This window comes from Rousettus aegyptiacus, unplaced genomic scaffold, assembly GCF_014176215.1.
Source record: "Rousettus aegyptiacus isolate mRouAeg1 unplaced genomic scaffold, mRouAeg1.p scaffold_m13_p_4, whole genome shotgun sequence".
Lineage (NCBI taxonomy): Eukaryota > Metazoa > Chordata > Mammalia > Chiroptera > Pteropodidae > Rousettus > Rousettus aegyptiacus.
In genome coordinates this window covers 20,481,496-20,502,146 of record NW_023416307.1, presented here as the reverse complement: position 1 = coordinate 20,502,146, position 20,651 = coordinate 20,481,496, and the positions used below count along the sequence as shown (strand labels likewise).

The 20,651-nt window shown below is 40.5% G+C and overlaps 1 protein-coding gene across 5 annotated transcripts in view; it reads left to right on the top strand.

Annotated features, from left to right (window-relative positions):
• Nucleotides 1-20,651, top strand: part of PLCH1 (phospholipase C eta 1) — a 200,289-nt gene that overhangs the window by 5,717 nt on the left and 173,921 nt on the right. For 3 of the 5 annotated variants that reach the window (XM_036218660.1, XM_036218659.1, XM_036218658.1), the window contains exons 2-5: nucleotides 2,752-2,869; nucleotides 9,434-9,646; nucleotides 10,890-14,114; nucleotides 17,861-17,977. The gene's annotated coding sequence lies outside the window, so the exon portion shown is untranslated. The other 2 variants (XM_036218656.1, XM_036218657.1) reach the window with 2 other exon arrangements.

The window sequence follows — 20,651 nt, the reverse complement described above, 5'->3', positions numbered from 1 at the left end:
TTGTTACAGGCCAAATTTAGCCCAAGCCTCTACCCCTTTGGGGCCTCTTGTTAAGATTCAGCAAGCAATCCACAGATGCTATGCTTATAGTTGCCTCAAAAGGCCACACCAGAAAACAGCTGCCTCCAGTGTGAGTCTAGGTGCTGCTCAGCAGGGAGCACCTGATTCGCTGAGGATACACCTGGATGTGGATTGGATGGGGCTGTGAGTTGGGGGAGGTGGGGTTTCAGGGAACCTTCTGGGTGGAGCGACCTCCATTATCCAGTCTGATGACCTCATGGCAGTGATGGTGCTATGTTTGCGCAATGGGATGGGGCAGGGCTCAACATGGAACAATGGAGACCTCGGGCACTTCTGTACAGAGCTAGTCTCCCCTTGGCCCTCACTCTAATAGTGTCTCCCTGTAAGTCCCTGGTTCCCACTGCATAGAGCCGAATCGGCACTGGTGCTCAGAGCGAGCAGGTCCATCACCGAGAAAATTCACTCGTGGACGCGGCCCATTTAAGAGGCTTCTGCCACTGGCGCAGCCTCCATCCCACTCAGCTGCTGGAGACCTTGCAGCTCCACATCCTCGTCCCGTCCTATCTTCTGCCATTGCAGGGTGATTTCTTGGCTTTCTCCTTAGTTGTATGGCTTGTTCATTCTAGGCAATTTTTCCTTGCTGCTGCTCCTTGTTTCCTTCACAACTTTGATTTGGTCGCTAGAGGGATGAACAGAACCTCTATCATCTACGCCATGGGAATATAGGCTGTCCACAAGGCAATTCCTCTTTCTTCCCTCTTTTTGTCAGGCTTCTTTCTTCTTGTCCCAGGAAAATGAGGTGCTGGCAGGTCCAGTAGCTTAGCAAATGTCAGAAAAGAGATAATTACTATTTCCCAACATAGTGAAAACAAGATTATGTGGCATCTGAGGCAGGCAGATAGTATTGGGCCCAGAGTTTCATCCTCTTCTGAATTTCTCTAGCGTCATTTGTTTCCTCACCTGGAGAAGTTTGCGTCTTTGAGATAAGAGTTTCTACTTGGGGGTAACCTAACGCTGTATGCTGTTAAGGGCTTATTGTTGATACGGTCTGTCCCAAAAATCAGTGGTTGTATATGGCATTGATTTGATGACAGTGGCTTTTCATAAAGAGACAACAAGGTTCTAGAAGCCAAGAAACAGCTGCACTTCCAAAGTCTCGGCACCAGTGGAATAATTTTTGCCAAAGCCACCACTCAGAGGGATGGCAGGGATGCTGAGGAGCGGCAGCCGCTGGGATAGTTGGGTGGGAGATGGTTTCCCAGCTCTTCTTTGTGGTGTGGAGAAGAAAGAATTTTCTTCGACCCTCTTAGGATGCCTGGCTGGGCCTGAAAATTAAACTGACAGACTGATTAAAAGCAAACAAATTTATTAAATATAAGTTCTATGTGATACAAGAGGCTTCTTAAGGAAATAAAAACCCAAAGAAACAGACCTGAGTATTTTGTGCTAGGTTTGATGAAGAGTACACAGGGTAGCTTAAGGGGTGAAGTAATTGTAGTGACCTGGGGGTAAACTGGCAAGGCCTGTTTGTTAGGATTCCTCTTGGCGTCCCTCTGACGTTGGAGATAAGGATGCTTCTTTCCTCCAGCTATAGGGAGGGTGTTATGACTTGTTTCAGGGAAGAAGGACCAGGGGAGGAAGAGATCAGCGTGACCTTCCTGCTTCAGCCATTTTCTCAAACTCCTTCAGCTTAAATAAAATATTCACTATGCCATGATGCCATATTTTGGGGGTAGTGTGTCCTGAACCTGATTAGTGATTTGAGTTTCTCTAATACCATTACTGAGGCGGCTATTTCAATGAAGGCAAATCACAGGAAGAAAGTAATGCACATTTATGAAAATACTGGAGAAAATAAAGAACCCAAGATTAAAAATTAAAACATTAACAGAAATTTCAAAATAAAATAGTGAAAAAGCTTAGAAATGAGTCAGCTATACTTCTTTTTTTGAGATGGCCATTGAGCTCGTTCATTTAACTTCCATTCAAATTACATCAAACTACCAAAATATTAAAACAGAAAAAAAATGGCGTCAGTGATGGAAAATGGGACGGTGCCTTAATTGGCTAGATATTTGGAAGTTTTTCAGCCTGTGATGAAGTGGAATTGGATTGAGATTCTGACGATTCTGGGGTTCAGTATTCTTTAGGAAAGAAGGTGGGGTTCATATAGGAAGTAAGTTCATGGCCTAGTTTGGGATCTCTGAGTGATAAGAATTCCTTTTGGTCCAGTCCAGTGATAGTTCTCATGATCTGGAAGCCTAAGGCCAAATGTCAACATGCCCAGTATAAAATGTGGAGGGAAAATAGCACATGTCTTATCCTACTGGATGGGGAAAATGGTGACTCCCATCCCTGGCAGTGTATGAATTTCCTGGTCAGTCAATATGGGTGCTGCCCATTCTGCTCCCTGGGAGACTGCCCGTATCCTCCACAGTCTCTTTAAAAGTAGGCACTGGAGAGGATCTACCTTTGAGGGCTGGACAAATTTAGAAGCTCCTTTCCATTGATGTGGATTCATGGCCAAAGGGTTGAGCAGTCACGGGCCTTATTTTTTCTTCCAGAGATCTAATCCTGTTTGGTTTTGATATCTTCTACCTTACTGGGCAGAAAGGGTGCATTTGGGGTCCTGTTGACCACACTTGTTTCTGTTCTGAACATTATGCTCAGAATGCTTTGCTGCTTTTGCGTTTTTAAAGGACATATTGAAGCTGTGTTTTTTAACTATAGGCATGAACTATTAAGGACATGCGAAATCAATTTAATGGGTTGCCTGCCACCAGCAATAAAAAAGAAAAAGAGAACAGAAGAGTATAAAATATACTGGAGTGTATTGCACATAGCAAAGGTAAGTGTTGTTTTGTTGATTTTTTAAAAATAAATATATTCGAATGTGTGTACTGGCTTGCAATGCAAAAGTATATGGGTTACTGAAAGTCACTATAGAACATCCCATTTTTAGCACACTCTTTTGAAGAAACCCGATGAATAGATTTCTATACCTAAAGTGAAGACAAGTAATTCAGACATAATTTTTTTTTTTTTTTATTTGGGTTTTGGGATCATTCCATTTTCTGTTTTGGTTATCAAAACACAGCTCGTAGGCAATTTAGCAATAAAATTGAGTAATAGTACCCTCTTCTGTCCTTCCACAACACTGTACACATACCTATCTTAGCACTTGTCACATTATATTGATCTACTTACATGTGTTCCCTCTGTCCAAGGGATAGTGGGTCCTGTAACTTAAACCATTACTTAATAACTTTTCAATCATTCTGATCCCTCCACGGCATTTAGCCCAGTTTCTTGTAACTGGAAACTATTTGCCTGCACATCTTAGGATCCTACACTATGAAGATTAATTTGTCTTAAATAGTCTGAAAGAACATTTTTAAAATTGTCAAATTTGAAAATGATATTTACATTGGGCAAATCAAGCCCCCTAAGTACATATTTAGTTTAAACATGCAAATAAATGAAACAAAAACTAACATGGGTTTTCAAATGCAGTTTTCCCTTTTACTATGTTTGTGTGGGAAAACCTAATGATTTTTCAGGTTAAAAAAAGATAGGTATTAGAAATGAGGAGTGCATATTCCATTAGGATTCCAAACAGTATGGACATAGAATTTCCTTGTGGTATAGATAGCCTTTCTCCCTCCTACTCCCCACCCTCCAGCTTTCAAAGCTTTAGAATTTACATTCTGTCTTACCTAGTTTCTTTCTTAATTTTCTTTCAACAATATCTGTCTTACCTAGTTTCTTTCTTCATTTTCTTTCAACAATACGATTTGCTCATTTGCCTAAAACTTTTGTTCAGTGTCTATAAAAACAATTGCTGTACTGAATGACTGGTCTGCAATTAGATAGGTTATGAAGAGATGCTATTCTTTTAATTACATTATGGGATTCTGAAGGGATTTTTAATGGTAGTATGGGTGGGGAACCCAGTATAATCCATACCAGACATATGTAATTTCAGAGTTTCAAAATGATTTCTTAGGCTGAAGAAAGTACTTCAATTACATGTCTGTCCCACCGAGCAGGCTCAGACCATCTTGAAAGTTGTAGATATTAGCTCTGGGCAGAGGGGCTGGGGGGAGGGTTGCTTCTGGAAACAAAGCACATAGCAGAGTTATGAAGCTCTTGGAAGAAGGAAAAGGGGCTCTGTCCTTCTGACACTATTGTTTTCTCTAAAATGCTTCATTCCCCACCTCCTAACTACCCAGGAAAGAAAACAATAAAACAAATTAGAAAAAATTAGAAAATGAAAAAAGTTCACTTTAATTAGCATACTTGGTGCCTTTTATTGATTATTTATTTTTTCCCAGTTTATTTATTTAACATTTTATTTCTGCCTTTTAAATAGTATCCATTCTGTTCTGAGAAATGAAAATCTCTTGAGAAGCATAACTGGCATATAAAAAAATTGTAGTTAAATTGAAGAACTTAACCTAGGTAGGCACATCTTTGTCCAGCATTCATGGGATGAATTGTTTTGCCAAGGTATTAAAGTAGGTAACCTAGAGTTTAGGATTCTGATATCTAGTCCCAACTCATTCCTGAGCTAGACAATTTAACCTGCACTTTTTCCTTATTTGAAAGGTGCAGTTGCTTGTAACATGTTTTACATTTCCATGTAAAAGGAGAAACAATTATGTGGACAGAAAAGGGGCCACATACTAAATCTGACAAGCTCAGAGGAGGCTAGTATGGGGGGCCCTGCAAACTTACAGACCTAAAGTAACCACAGGGGATGATCTGAACGTAAAAATTCCTAACTACAAGTGGCTCATGGCGTGTAGTCACATCCTAGCCTGTAGCTTCCTTGACAAAGGTCAATCTTGACCTTAAGTGAGCCTGTCTATTGTCTTCTTGCATATAAGATAACATACCTTTGAAATGGTAGAGTCATCTTCTTTTCTAGACTCCTCAGGGCACAATCTCTGCACTAGAACGCAAAAATCCCTCATTGTTATCTTATTCCCTGCATACCATCTCTATGTGCTGTAGATGTTAATTATTAACTATCCTTTACCCACCAATGTAAAAGAAGTATGTATCTCTCTGTTTTACTTTTTATCCAATCCCAGAGATTCCCCCCACTTTGCTTTCTCCTTTCCCCTTAATCTACTACTAATGGATTTCATGTACGCTCCTTACTTCTCCTCCTTTTACTCTAATGTAAAAATAAGCTGCAAAACTGTTCTTTGGAGCACTTTCTCAATCCATTGAGATTTTGCTTCCTGACAATGGTCAGTTTGGCTCAAATAAACTCATGAAAATTTGCTAAAGGTGCAGATGTTTCTTATGTCAACATTTACTTGACATAGTTGACAGGATTCCAAAGAAGCCCCTGGCCCCCCCACCCCCCAAGGACCACCTTGCAGACCTGGACCCATGGCCAGGTACCAGTTGGGGCCCATTGTGACACACTGGCTCCTGCTTTGCATCAAATGAACTTGGGTGAGTTTTTCTTGGAATTCTAGACTTCCCTGTTTTAAGGTAGAAGGCACTGACTTTATTTCAGCTGTTTTTAGGTAAAAAAAAATTTCGAGGTGGCACTAAAAGATAAGGGCTGAGATAACTCAGGAACGGGAGAAAAAAAATGGGTGGCTGGTTTTTAATTTTGGCTTTTCAATTGGAATGCTTACTGGGAGTCTGAAGAATACCTCTTGCTAGATAAATGAGAGTCTGAACTCTTTCAGCTCTGAAGTTAAGAGGCATTTACTTCCTCCAGATCAAATTTTGGGAGTGCTTAGGTCACTTAGAATCCATGGGGAGGTGTCTGAAGGTACCCCTCAAGACAAGCAGTACACCATAGGGAATTCCAACAGAACTGTAATTAAATAATTGACTCATCCAGGGACATGCACAGAAAGGCTGGAAACCTAGTGCTCTGAGTCCTCAGAGTTGCATTAACAGCTGGAGAGAGAAACCGAGACACATAAGGGGGTTGGAGCAACTCAGGAGATGACAGCCCCTTGGAGCTCAACCCATAAGCAGCACACTTCAGCCTACTATACAATGTCCCTTAAAATTTTTTCAGTCTCCATGGATCTCAAAAGAAAACTAAAATTAACATGAGAAATCATGTCTCCAAGGCCAACAAGCTCCCAGCCCTCCAACCTCATTTCATAATACTGCTGCAGATGTACAATTTGTAGGGAGTCTTTACTTGTAAGTACTCACAACATGGGAATATTAACTAGAAGTGATATCAACTAGAGATGCTTGAGATAGAGTTCTTTTGACACTTAAAATATTTTTGCTAGCTCAATAGAAAAAAAAAAAGCCTGCTCGAAAATCAAACTGAATGAATGGGAGCCTTATGTCAATTGGCAGATAGAAGACTCTAAAATGGAGCATGGAGACTTTCTTCTCTCCAGGAAATTAATAAGAAAATCTTAGAGACTGTCTCCGAACTAAGGAAGGCTTCCAGAGGTGCTCAGTGCCAATTCCCCACTTTTCCCTCTTCTCCAAATGCCCCACTGTATCCTTTACTTTGTTGTTGTCCAAGGACTGTACACAAGTTATCCTACCCTAGTCGTCGTCGTCGTTCTCACTACTCTAATACACTACGACTCCTAAGAATAATACTCAGTAAAACAGGCATCAGCAATCATCATCCTTAACAGCCTCACTATCATCCTACTACTCCTCATAATACCTCATACCGCCTATCCTCCTTCATTTCTTCTTCTTCTCTCTCCTCTCTCCTCTCTAGATCTCTCATCTCCTTCTCCTCTCTCTCTCTCTCTCTCTCTCCTTCTCCTATGCCCCCTCCACAAATTCTAGCAGTTCCCTTTGGAGAAAAGCTGATCTCAAGCGGAAGGGAACCAGCAATTGTATACATTTCTTGGACTAACAGAATTAAGTAATCCACCTCCAGGACCCTGAAGGGTTCACAAAGGAATTGGATTTAACTGTTAGAACATATGATCTTGGCTATTCTGACTTATTCCAATTAATACTCCTATTGATTTCTGAGAACAATGCAACAGAATGGCTAAATAAAGTTCCCTGGGAAACTCTAGTCTATGACTTTTTAAAACAGACAAATTGGGAAAAATGCAAGGAATCAGCCCACTGGCTTTACCAAGCCATACATGAGATTTTTCCCTGGAAAATAGACCAGATCAAGATTCAGCGATGGAAAAGAAAGACTGATGAGTCAGTGCTTGACTTCTTTGAACATTTCAAAAAAACTGTTAAACAATACTCAGGTCTGTCTCACACAGTTTTAAGAATCGTCAAAATGATCCCTTACAAAATTTGGCATTTTGAGAAAGACTAGATGGAGAGTTTATAACTGATTAGACAACAAAATTAAATTGGTCGATCACACATACTAATGAACTGGCAATTCTGGCTAATCAACTATCTAAAACTATTCAAAAGAGAGAAAAAGACAAAGCTGCCAAAATTGTGAACTTATAGCTCCAGCAATTAAGCAATCAGTTCAGACCTCCCCAAGGATTTTTTAGACAAGGGAAACAGGAATCTGTTTTTACTGTAAAAAGTCAGGTCACCATAAAAAAGATTGTAGAAAAGTGAAATGGGATTTAGAAAAAGATAAGAAACAGAAACCAGCCTAGGGCTACTTCAAAGACTATGAGAGGCCATTTCCTCTTCTCCTTACTAATACTTTAGGAGAAATTGAAATTATCATAAAAGGGGAAACTACTCCCTTATAGATACTGGGGTTGCTTTATCTGTTTTTAATCTTTTCCAAGTTGCCCTCTCCCTTGGACTAAGCTTCTGTACAAATGATAGGGACATCTTAGCCACTAATGTGTGTTTTAAATCAGAACCTATTCCCTTCCAGTTATGGGCCAACATGTATTTTTACTAGTCGAATCTACCCCAATTCACCTGATAGGGCAAGATTTTCTTGAAACCAATGACACCCACATATCCTTTACCCAGGAGGGTATAATAACACTTAGAGGTAAATGAATTAGATACTGAACCAATTGAGAAAATAATGATTTAAAAGGAACCTCCACAAGAAGAAACTAATCTTGAGACTGAACTTTTGTTACAGGATATTTTGATGCAACTTTTGGCTCTTTCCAGTGCAGATATTGGTAAGATTAAGTCAGCTATGCCTATTAAAATAACTATTGACAATACTTAGCCTCTACCTAATATTTGCCAATATTTTTTAAGGCCTGATACATTAGTTGGAATTAAGCCCTTTATACAAGATTACTTAAAAAGAGGGTTTGTAATTCCATGTATGAGCCCCTGTAATTCTCCTATTCTTCCAGTAAATAAACCCAATGAGAAAGGATGGTGATTTGCACAGGATCTCATAGCTATACATAAAAGTTCTCCCCAGACATCCTGTGATTCCAAATCCACATACCCTATTATCAGCTATTTATGTGGACTGTCAATATTTTTCAGTGATAGATTTATGTAGTGCTTTTTTTTCAGCATTACTTTAAATAAAGACAGTAAATACCTCTTTGCTTTCACCTGGGAAGATCAGGCGTTTACTTAGACAGTAATGTTCCAGGCATATACAAAGAATCACATCTATTTCTCTCAGCTATTAAAGGTTGATTTGACTAATGTTGAATTTCCCAGAAGTTCCACTGTAATCCAGTATGTAGATGATTTGCTTTTATGCTCTAGGACATATTAGGCTCCCAAGATGGCACTAGTTACCTATTAAGACATCCATAAATGGACATAGGGCCTCAAAGGACAAGCTTTGAATCTGTTTACCCCAAGTAAACTACTTCGGCTATCTAATATCTAAAGATGGGCTACTAAGTAACCCGGAAAGACTCAGAGGAATCCTATCCTTTCCTTTTCTAAAAACAAACAAATAAACAGCTTAGAGATTTCCTGAATCTGACTGGATACTGTCACAACTGGGTTCCAAATTTTTTATTAATGGCCCAGCCTCTATATACCATATAAAATCAGATTGACCTGAGCCAAATCAGTGGAACCCTGAAGGGAAACAAGCTGAAAAAGTTCTACAGGAATAGCTGAAGAAGCTCCAGGTCTGGGACACATTATTTATAAACTTTCTTCCTTTTTATGCACTAAAATAAAGGACATGCTTTATGAGTTTTAACTCAAAGACAGACATCATCATAGACCTATCTCCTAAGGGATATTACAGTCTGCAATTAGATCCAGTAGCCAAAGGGCTCCCTCCCTGTATGATAGTCATCTCGTCTACAGCTATGTTATGCAAGCAAGCAGAAGAAATAGTTATGGGCTCTCCTTTATGTTCCTCATTCTGTTGAATCTCCACTGAACTCTCATCATACTTAACATTTCTCTCAGTCAACTGTTTTTGTATGAAGTACTCTTGCTTTCTGTGCCTAATATTACCTTAACTCGATGTACCAGTTGTAACCCAGCAACTTTGCTACCTTCTTTGCAGGATGAAGACATCTGCAACTGTGTTTTGCTTACTGACCACCTTCTTGTACCTAGGAACAATTTATAGGAACCTCCTGTTGATAATGCTGGTTTACAGATGGATCTTATGTGAAAGATGAGCAGAGATATTACTGACCTGGATATGCAATAACTTCTGTGGTGGACAAAATTGAATTTTCAATTTACCTGACTGAAATAAGATATGTCCAACAAGGTGAGTTGATTGTGCTAACTTGAGCTTGTCAATCAGCCAAGGATCAAATAGCCAATATTTACACTGATAGTCATTATATCTTTGGTGTAGCTCACGACTTTGGAATGTTCTAGAAACAACGAGGCTTCTTAACTTTCTCAGGGTGGCTCATAAAGGATAGAAGACAGCTTGCAGAGTTATTCGATGTCATACAGTAACCGAAACAATTGGCAATTATCAAAATTCCAGGATACTCTAAAGCTTCCACCATGGGAATGAAAGGAAAAAATTTAGCTAACACCTGCAGCTAGACACACAGCAATAAGGAGCCAAATTATCCAGATCTGACAACATTTCTTCTTCCTATTAAAAATCAATTTAAAAAACCTCTGTTATAGTTGCAGCCGGCAGCTGCAGAAGAAGAAAAGGAGGATATGGCAATGAAAAGGGGGAACCTTTGACCCAGACAAACAGATACAGCTTGAATCCAATCAGAAACCAACCTTCCCTATAGAGACTCAATTGCCTGTATGTCAGCATGCGCATGACCTAACATTGGGGTCTTGAAAAGATGATTTCGTGGAGTAAACAATATTACTGGGAACTTACTCTTACTATAGCTCATACAGTATACAGCAGATATTCTATCTGTCCAAAGTGTTGCCCTGGAAAATCACTCTATGGGTCCCAAGGACATTTCCCACTTCCTTTAGGTCCATTTGATGCCCCCTCAAGGATACAAATATGTGTTAGTTATGATTTGTATGCTGTCTCACTCGGTTGAGGCATTCCCGTGTAGGAGAGCAACAGCCTGAATGGTAGGCAAATTATTATTATTGGAAAAAATAATCCCCAATTGGGATATTTCCTCTGAGTTACACTGTGACTGAGGGACTCCTTTCATTGGGCAAATAATGGAATCCATTTGTAATATTCGGCCTCTTCTACAGCATTTTCACTGCGCTTATTACTCCAGTCCTCCGGATCAGTAGAATGTACAAATGGTGCAATTAAAACTCAACTAGGTAAAATTTCAGAAGCTTTTAATTTCCCTTGGCGGAAAGCTCTCCCTATAGTTCTTCTCTACCTGAGATCTACTTCTTTTGGTAAACAGCCTTTTTCCTTACAGTTACTGGTCACCCAGTGCATCTGGGTGAAATCACATATGAACCAATCTTACTAAAAGGAGATATGCCGCATGACAAACAAGGACTTATTAGCAAGCTTAAAGAAATTGATAAATGAGTAACTGATTCATTCACAGTGTGCTCCCAGCAGATAGAGACTTCAAGGACCATGACTTACAACAAGAGATTTTGTCCATTGGAAAAGGAAGCAATTAAAGACTCTCCAACCTCACTGGAAAGGACCTTATCAGGTATTACCAGCTAATCCATGGGCAGCCAAACTTAAAGGAGCTAACTCATGGATTCACATTTCTCATTTAAAAAGGGCACCCAACAGCAAATGGACATCTGTCCCTGTCTGACACTTGCCTTTGTCTACAGCGGACATCAAAGACTCCTCGAGGATGAGAAGTCACCGACATCAGTGGTAGACAGCTCTTCCAAGACATCGGAAGGCCTGTATCCCCACATAATTGATCTTTAACTTAAAAAACAAAAAAACAAAAAAACATTTGTTTGATTGTCTTTACCTGTCGGCTAGTAATATTAGTCATAATAATAGTTATACTTGTTCTTTGGGCTTTTCTCAAACTTTATTCTTATATAACCCACTGTTAATAATTGCTAAAGGTGTATAAGATAACTTTTATATTATCAATAATACTCTTTTTATGGTTTCTCTTTTGAAATTTAGAAGGAATGTTACTGCAGAAGAAAGGAAAGGGATGTGTGTGTGTGTTTGAGAGATGTTAAAAGGAAGGAGTTTGTCCTAATATGCTGGTTATTTCTGAATGAGTAAAAAGAAACAATGTGAGAAAGACTGGGGAAGTTGTAGAAAGTGAAAAAGGAATTTTACGAAAGGAATTTTATGTATAAATGCTAGAACCTAGTTATTGGAACATGCTTATTTCTAACTCAACCATGTTACTAACCATGTTAATAACATAATAACTATGTTAATTCAGATGCAAGCTGAATGGCCCTTTGTAACAACTGCTGAGGCACAGGACATTTACTTATGAAACCTTTACTGTCCTCCTAGCCTCTGGAAATTTTTAGATGCTAATTATAATTCACACCATTGTGTTCTTACAGTCTTAGCCCTGATTAAACCTTGAAGTTATAGTTCCCAATTACACAACTAGCAGGAATCAGATTGATGATAAATGACACTTGAGTGCTTCCAATGAGAAATAGATGGGCCATATTAAAACAACAAAACGACAACAACAACAACAACAGCAACATCAGTAAGTAGGAACCCATCACATGATCAGATTGTGAAAACTGAAGAGGTGTATGTTGTGCCCTCAGACTATAGTAAATGTTATACTAGATGAAAAATCCAGAAAAGTGAGACAGCAAAACTTGGATCATGATATCTCATCGGTTCGAAATGATCCAGTTTTTTTTTTTCTTTAATGAAGGCCTACAAGACCTGACTGTCTCCTATTATCTGTCTTTGCCTTTCCCTTTTTTGAAAAATTCAGCCTTGACTTCCATTCAAGATTACCGTCTTGCCCCATCCCCAGTGGTACACCATTATAGCAAGACAGATGATGGCGCCATGATTTCCTAGGAACAAGTCTCCAAAGCACCATGGGACCACAGTATCACCAAGAAGTTGGCCATTAATGCATTCTTGGGATTGATTTCTGGTCAAAATGGGGAACTGTGGATGAAAAGGGACCACATACTAAACCTGACAAGCTCAGGGGAGGCCAGCATGGTGGGCCTTGAAAACTCTGAGACCAAAAGTAACCACAGAGGATGATCTGAACATAAACATTCCTAACTAAAAGTGGGTGATGGCAGATAGTTTCATCCTAGGCCTTTAGCTTCCTTGACAAAGGTCAATCTTAACTTTAAGTTAGCCAATTGTCTTTCTGCATCTAAGATAACATACCTTTGAAATGTCAAAGTAATCTTCTTTTCCAGACTCCTCAGGGCACCAGAACACGAGACAGAATCTCTGATAGTTATCTTGCTCCCTGCATACCGTATCTATGTGCTGTAAATGTTAATTATTAAGTATCCTGTACCCACTGGTATAACAGAAATATGCATTTTTCCATTTTACTTTTTATTCAATCTCCCCCCCACCCCCCGCATTTTGCTTTCTCCTGCCCCCTTAATCTACCACCAATGGATTTCATGTGATGCTCCTTACTTCCCCTCCTTTTATTCTAATGTGTGAAATAAGCTGCAAAGCTGTCGTTCTCTGGAGCATTTTATCAATGTATTGAGATTTTGCTTTCTGGCAATTGTCGATTTGGCTAAATAAACTCATAACAATTCTCTACAGACATTTTGTACATCAACAATTATAAAGGCTTGTTATAGGAAAACATAAATAACACATTTAAAAATTGATCATGTAAAAATGTTGCTATCTATTGGTAAGAAGATTAGCTTTAGTTTTTTTCCCCTCCATTGGCCAAATGCATTTCAATGAGTAGACTTTATTAGTACTTAAAAGCTTTAAATAGGTTGCCAATAATAGTAAAAATAATTGGTACTTTTGAGAGCTCAGTTTGTATTAGGAATTTTGCTAAGAGCTTCACATGTATTGGTCATATTTAATTTCATTATTTTGGAAGCATTCATTTATTCTATTTATCAAGATTATAGCACAGCAATAATGTGTTCATTTATGGGTTAAGTTTTTAGTGAATTTTTACATTCCTGAATAGATACAAGACTGCCAAAATATTGATAATTGTTGAAACTGTGACTAATACATAGGGCTTCATGATATAATTCTACTTTTGTGGACCTATGGAAATTTCTGTGATAAAAATTGAAAACACAAAACAAAACAAAACAAAACTCTCCAACTGGGGAGGAAAAGATTGTTGACTCTTAAATTGGTTTCCTCCACCCCAAACCTTCCAAATGGACTTGGGAAGTTTCTCATACAAACAAATAAACAAACAAACAAACAAAAACAAAAACTCTGTCATGTCCATATGAATTTGTACAAAGGTGTTAATGTCTTTCTTTGGTGGCCAGTTCAGGAGGAGGCACTGTAGGAAACACCTGCTCTTCTTATCTGCCAGAATCCCTTCCTACTCTCCTATAGGGAACAAATCCTCCACATGTTATCTTCTGGAAGTTCTGGGGCGGCTATTCATACTACCCCATCTCCCTGGCTATAGGGGTGGGTGTGTAATCAGGGACTGACTACACATATACTCTACTCGTTGCTGACCAGATAAATTGATCTGTGGATGATTACACGACCTGAACCAGCTCAATTAAAATCCTTTCCTACAATCTTATTTACAGATGATAAAAGCAAGAAGGCCTCTCTTCCCTCTGGGATCAGGAGCCGAGACGATGGAAGCCTGGAGCTGTCCCTGGTAATGCTTTCCCCACTCCTACCAGGCTATAGAGGAAGCTCACATGTAACAGGAGAGAATAAGATCGAAACTTTGGGAAAAGTGGAGAAAGCAAAAGTGAGAGTGAGTGTGAGAGAGAAATGATGATTCTGAATTTCTAGATCTAGTCATTTCTGAAGCCCTTATCCTTTCCTCTATCTTAAGGTGGGAATTAGTCATTGTTGTTTTTTTTTTTTAAATTTTTTCCCCCTCAAGCTAGTTTGATTTGAGATTTTGTTATTTGTATCTAAAAGTTTTAACCAGTACAGTGAGTAGGGCCATAAGGACAGCTTCTGCTCTGTACTTCAGTACTATCGATATTCCAGCTAAGACAGAATCTAGATCAGTGTCTGTACATGGCAAGTACTAAGGAATATGTGTTGAAAGAGGGGTAACTCCTCCTTCATAATCATTAAGCTCTTTGATCACTCTCTTGACTTCTTGGTGCATCGATTGAAACAGGGATAATATTCATCTTCGCTTTCTTGCTTCATGGATATAACTTAAAGATTGTTGTTGATTAAATCTGAATATCTTAAATATGGCTATTTTTTTTTTTTGCAGTTGAAAGCACTATTTTTGTACCGCTATAAAAATCTGTTTCCAACACAGATTTCTAGTGTAGTTTCCTAAGAAACTCCTTCCCATGTATAGCACAGCGGGCCCACCACAAGGTGCATCAATCATCTCACTGTGGATCAGGCAGCTTTTACAGGATTTTCTGTGATCCTGGTGTCAGTGCACATTCTGTATCAAGGCAGAGGTGATATGTAGAAATCTGGCAGCTATTTAGGAGGGAGGCCAGGCGGTGCTGTGCTGTGCCGGTATAATTAATGAGAGTCATCGCTCTGGAAGTGAGAGGAGAGTGGGGGTTGGGAAGGATGTCTTTCACCAGTCAATGGCATTTAAGAAAAACCGGTGCTTTCATAGCCCTTTGACTGATGGGAGGAGGTTAAGTCAAAGGACCACCGTAAAGGGCTTTCTTTAACTCACTGTGTGGATGGAGGTCTCCAATATGAGGAAACGGAGGATTCAACCCTTGACTTTTCAGCTGGGCTGATTTCAACATTGAATTGAGCTACCAGTAGGAAGGAGTTCCTTACATTGGAAAAGTGGTAAATCGTTACCAAAAGGTTATAGTTTACATGAGCAAGAGACCATTTAAAAAAGATACTTTATTACCTTATAGGACATATAGCTCAAATAAGTGTTAACCTAGATCCCATTTTCTCCAGTACCCCTGTAACCAGTGAAGTAAAGGGGTATTATTTGTTTTGTTTTTCTGTTGACTTTTTGGTAACCATGGAAAGGCTTGTGTAACCTAGAGAGGCTGTTTACTACCCACTGTCTAATCCCTTTGTTATTATTCCTGCTGATTGTCACAAGCAGAAAAAATAGTTCTGTTCTGCTTCTAAAAACAGCGATGTAACAGTATTTTCTTGGTGTTAGTTAATTTTTCTCTGATTAATGGTATAAAAAGGGCTCAGAGGGAAAAGCTACATTAAGAGTTTTATGGATATATGCATATGTCCTAAACACTTTAAAACCATGCTTAAGTATGATTCTCACCAGCTTCAGATTGGTTATCTGTGCTGAGGAAGAGAGATAGAGAAAGGATTTTAGCTGTATCTATGATATTTTATTTAAAAAAGAAGGGGTAGGGGAGGCAAGAGTATTACATGAGTGTTTGATTTTGGTAGGTCTGAAATACTGCATAACTAAAAAGTTTTAAAGTCCACAAAAACATGGACATTAAAACTATCAAGATAAAGAATGCATACCAAACAGGAGTTCTTGTTATGAATTTTGTGTTTGAGTTTATTTCAACATGTACCTCTGTGGTTGGTTTTTTCAGATATGAGAAAGACAAACACAGAAGGTTGTGGGGGATACATTCTGAAGTTGTGCGAGGGATTGTTTCTGTCCCCCTCTTTTGGCCCTCCTATTCACCATGGAGATTTCCAGCAAAACAAATCTCCAAAAAGCTCACATCTATAAAATTAAAGCAATTTGGGGGTAGAAGGGTTATCTTTTTAATTTCTGATCAATTTGTGTAAGCATGTAAAAAAAAAATTGAGGGAGGTGTCTTTCTATGGCACCAAAATACCTAATGTGTCTTTTGCCAAACTGATTTCTTCCTGGTATCCTGGCAGGAAGAAATTGAAGCGACTATCTGGTGGCTTTTCCTTTTTCTCTGAGAGTCCAGGATTACTTTCAGGATAAAGTTTCTTCTTGCCCATGGTGCTTTGCTGTGACATTGTAATTGCCTCTGTTGAATTGAATAATACAAATGGGTTGTTTCTATGGTATCAGCTAAGTGGGATGAAAAGGTGAAACCCTAGATCTTATGCTGAAGAGGTCACAGTGTTTACCCCTCACCCCCAACACACACACACACACACACACACACACACACACGCACGCACTTACGCATACACACACGCACACGTACACACGCGCAAACTAACTGTCCATCAAAGTGTACCAGCAGCCGGGCCCCCCTCTTCAAGCTCTGGCACTCATTTGTAACTTCCTGAACAAATTCACGCGTGAAAAAGAAAATGACTTTAGTTTATGTTGTCACTAAGCCCAGAAAATCCCTGCCAACCCCATGCTGCCAGCTTTTCCAGGATCTTCTTATTGGTGGAGAATTTTAAACTGAAGGTGAGCGAGGAGCAATGTCCCGCACGCAGTCCCTCCCAGGCAGGCTTTGAACTAACAATAGGGCAGGTTGAATGAAGGCTGATACATGTAAATCCTGGAATCCCGACGCCGGATTACACCGCGGCTGCCCGGGCCGGTGGTGGTCCGCGTTCCAGCACCTGCACCAACCCGCTTGCTTACCATGTCGGTACGCTCAATCGATTTCGTCGTTTCATGACCATTTGAGTGTCTACAGTGCGCAAAATTTCCTCTGCCATGACTGGGCTCTAACTCACCGCAGATTGGCCGCTCGAGTCCGCCAGCCCCTAAATTAATCTGATTGAATAGCTGAAGCTTAACATTTAGAAGAATCTGGAAGAAGAGACTAGACATCGAGTGGGGAATCAAAGTAGAGTGTTTCCTACATTCCCCCTTTCTCAGTCTTAGCTGCACGTTATTCAAAGCAAATGTCTTTGGTCATAACAGCAAAACATAGCCTATATTCTCGGATTGGTAAAAAATGGGAGGGGCGATACGATGGGCGGTTCAGAATTTTAAGATGTGGTGCTGACACTTTTTACTCTGCTGCTAGCTGAGCACAGTTCCCATTCTCTCTGCCCTCACCTCCAACTTCGTTTCGCCCAACTCCCTTGCCCTCCCACCACCAAGGCTCTCTGGGACACATCGCCAAACTGAGTATCGAAGGGGATCCCTGGGTTTGGGAACCTTTGAAATTCGAGGGGGAAAAAGACTTCATTCCGGTGCTTCCGGCTTTGGCCTGCCGGAGAGCCCCGCAAGGGGGTATAGGCCTAGGGGTCCGGGTCTAACCCTCGGCCCCCTACCCTCAGCGGGTTGGGGCTCGTGGAGGCGGCGGGAGCTCCAGTCCACTCGCCCAAGCTCCAGTTCCTGATTTCTGCGGGAGCTTCGGGGCTGGTAGGGAGGGGGCTGTAGAGTGAGCGTGAGGATTTGAATGAGAAAGCAGGTTGTGGCGACTGCGCCCCGCTCTTCCCAGCTTGTCTTGGGGGGGTTTCCGTGGCTGGTGGGGACAACTGCTTTTCTAGGGGAACTTTTCTGTCCCTCTACAGGATTTTGGAGTTGGAGTCACAGGAACCAATAACTCATCGCCCCGGTCCTTTGGAGATTGCTCCTCTGCCGAAGACTCCGAAGAATCCTTCATCTACTGAACACTCAAAGTTGGGCAGGTCAGTGCTTCTCGGGGAACGAGGAGGTACAAGAAAGAAAACGAGGACTGGCCCGCTAGTCCAGGTGTGCAAGGGAGCAGGTGGCTCGAGTTCCTCTCTCTGCAGTCCGGACCCGGACACGCTCTTTAGGATTGTGTTGTTTGTGGGGATCCCGCAAGCCCCTGTGCAGAGTACTGAACAGAAGCGGGTCTTGGGGGTCTTATAATTCGGAAGGATGTGGGTGTGTGAGCCTGCGCCATAACTTAATTCTCAGGTCTCGTGGGTGGGTGGGGTTTAATCCAGTGGACCCACGCGGGGTCCCCGGACGCGTCTCTGACCACCAGACGCCCCGAAGAGAGCAGGTTCGCCTTTCTCAGCAAGGGAGTGCGGTATCTATTACACTTGGGGAGTCTCACGGTTCTTCCTGCGCTCGGTGACCCCACTCAGGACCCTGTCGGAGCGGGTGCTCTCAGTTCGAGGAGGATTTACTCCATTGCCTTTTCCTGGAATAAACCGAGGGCACCCGAGCGGCGCGCGGCGGGTGAAGCAGGTCCCGCTCCGAGCCTGCGCGGGGTTCCCATGGCGACAGGGCCGCGAGTCCGAGACGCCACCCCGCGCGCCCCAAAGCTCTGCTCCCTGTGGAGCGTCTGCGCCGCCCTCTCTCCTCCTCACCCGGACTTTTTCTTTATTGTTTGTAACTGGGAATCAGTTTATAATCTCATTTTTTGACTGTAGGAGTTCAGCATTAAAACAATAACCAACTAAACTGAAAAAGATCCCCCTTCTTCCCCCTTCCCCCAACACCCCGCGCGCCGACATAGCCATTTTGATTATAGACGGAAGAAAGTGATGAGAAATTGTTCATTGGGACAGTAATTGAGGTCCCCCCCACCCCCGGCCCCCAGCCTTGGAAGTGGAGACAAATAAAATATGTTGACTTCCTGGTGAGGATTTCAAAAAATTCAGTCAGTCAGGTACTTGCTCTTGAGCATTAGGAGGAGGGGGGGACGTACCTCCTTTCTGCCGGTGGAGAGCGGGGTTTATGCAAACTAACAGCACCCATATTTCCTCATGGCATGCTTATTAGAAGGAGATGCGCTTCAAAATGGACCAAAGTAAAATACCAGTGAAAAGAAACAAAGGCTACCCCCAAAGAGGTGATTTTTCATTGTAGGGGTTAATCTTCTAAATCTTCAGGGAATGTTTAAAGAAGCTGTGAGCAAACCAGTCAGATTTCTCAAGCCTTCTCTTAAGAGAGTCATTTTCTTTTTCTTAAAATTGAGTCTTGACAGCTCCACCCCCCTTTAAAAATCCCATTTGTTTACACACAGGTTAGCATTTGGCAAGGGTACACATCTTAAGGGGTATGTAGAAAGAGCTTCTCATTGCTCATTTTTCTTAGGTTGCATCAGTGTTTGGCAGCATGATTGATATACCTAGTTACTATTAAATAAACATTGGTTAGAATTAACGTGACTGCTAGTAAAAGTTTAAAATGGAGTTACTCTTCCTGGGATAAAGTGTGGCATAAAAACACCGATGAAGTAATATATGAGCACTGTCTTGCTCTAACCTATTTTTAAATAATTTGCCTTCAAGAATAGCAAATGTGTATTAGTGGTAGAAGTTTTCAGACAATATCCTTCCACCATCAGCAAATGAAGTCAACATAATATTACTTTTCAGATGATTAGCAAATAACATGCTGTTAAAGTTATTTCTCCCACCCCATTCATTATAAATGCCTAGACATTATGCAATCTATCTAGATCAAATGTTAAAAAGATGTTCTGTTAAATTTTTTTCCCTTTTCTCACAATTAAAAAATAGAAAACCTCTTCTAATTTTCAGGTTCAGATACTTTGTGACCCTATTTGGTGGTTTGTAACTAGCTCCAATTCCCTAATTCTCAGTGACATGTATTTCTACTGGTTCTAGGAAGTAACATACAGTTTAGCAAATCATGGAATAATGAGATTGGGAGTGCTTAGGGGGAGGCTGGGGACAGGCAGTGGGAATGAGACAAAGGGAGTGAAGGTTGATGGGCAGAACCAGGATTTATAGCTGTACCAGAGTCTTCACAAAAGCTGTTAAAGTCATTGCTTCTGTTTGATACATTTTCCCACATCATCAACATCCATTAAATTTATTTTTAGAATCAGTCTTCTAAATAATTATAGACTTATAAAAATAATATGATAAAGGTGCTTTATCTTGGGGTGCCATAATGTACTAGGAAAACTTAAATATTTTCTACTTAATTTATTCATTTAGTCAGCAGATATTTATTGAAAACTAATTATGGATAAGGCAAGATAAATCCAGATTCCTGCCCTCAGTGAACTAAGAGTTATGAGTTCTGAAATAATTCTAATGCTTTTTGGGTTTTCAGGGTGAAGATATTACCTATGGTTCTCTTAAGGAGAACAGTTGATTTAGTGCCAAGCAATCAGACTTCTAGATTCAGAAACAAATGCTGAAATTTTGATTGAAAAAATCCTCAACCTTATTTTTGAATATTCTAGATAAGAATCTCTCTCTATATGGTAAAAAGCAATATGTGCACCTATCTTCTTGCATTTGCATAGTACAGACTCAGCCCTAAAACTTACAGTCTTGCCAAGTGCTGCTCTTGAGTTTGGGAGGAACAGAGAAACCCTGAAATTCTCAGGTTTCTTAGGTGGAGATAAGGTGA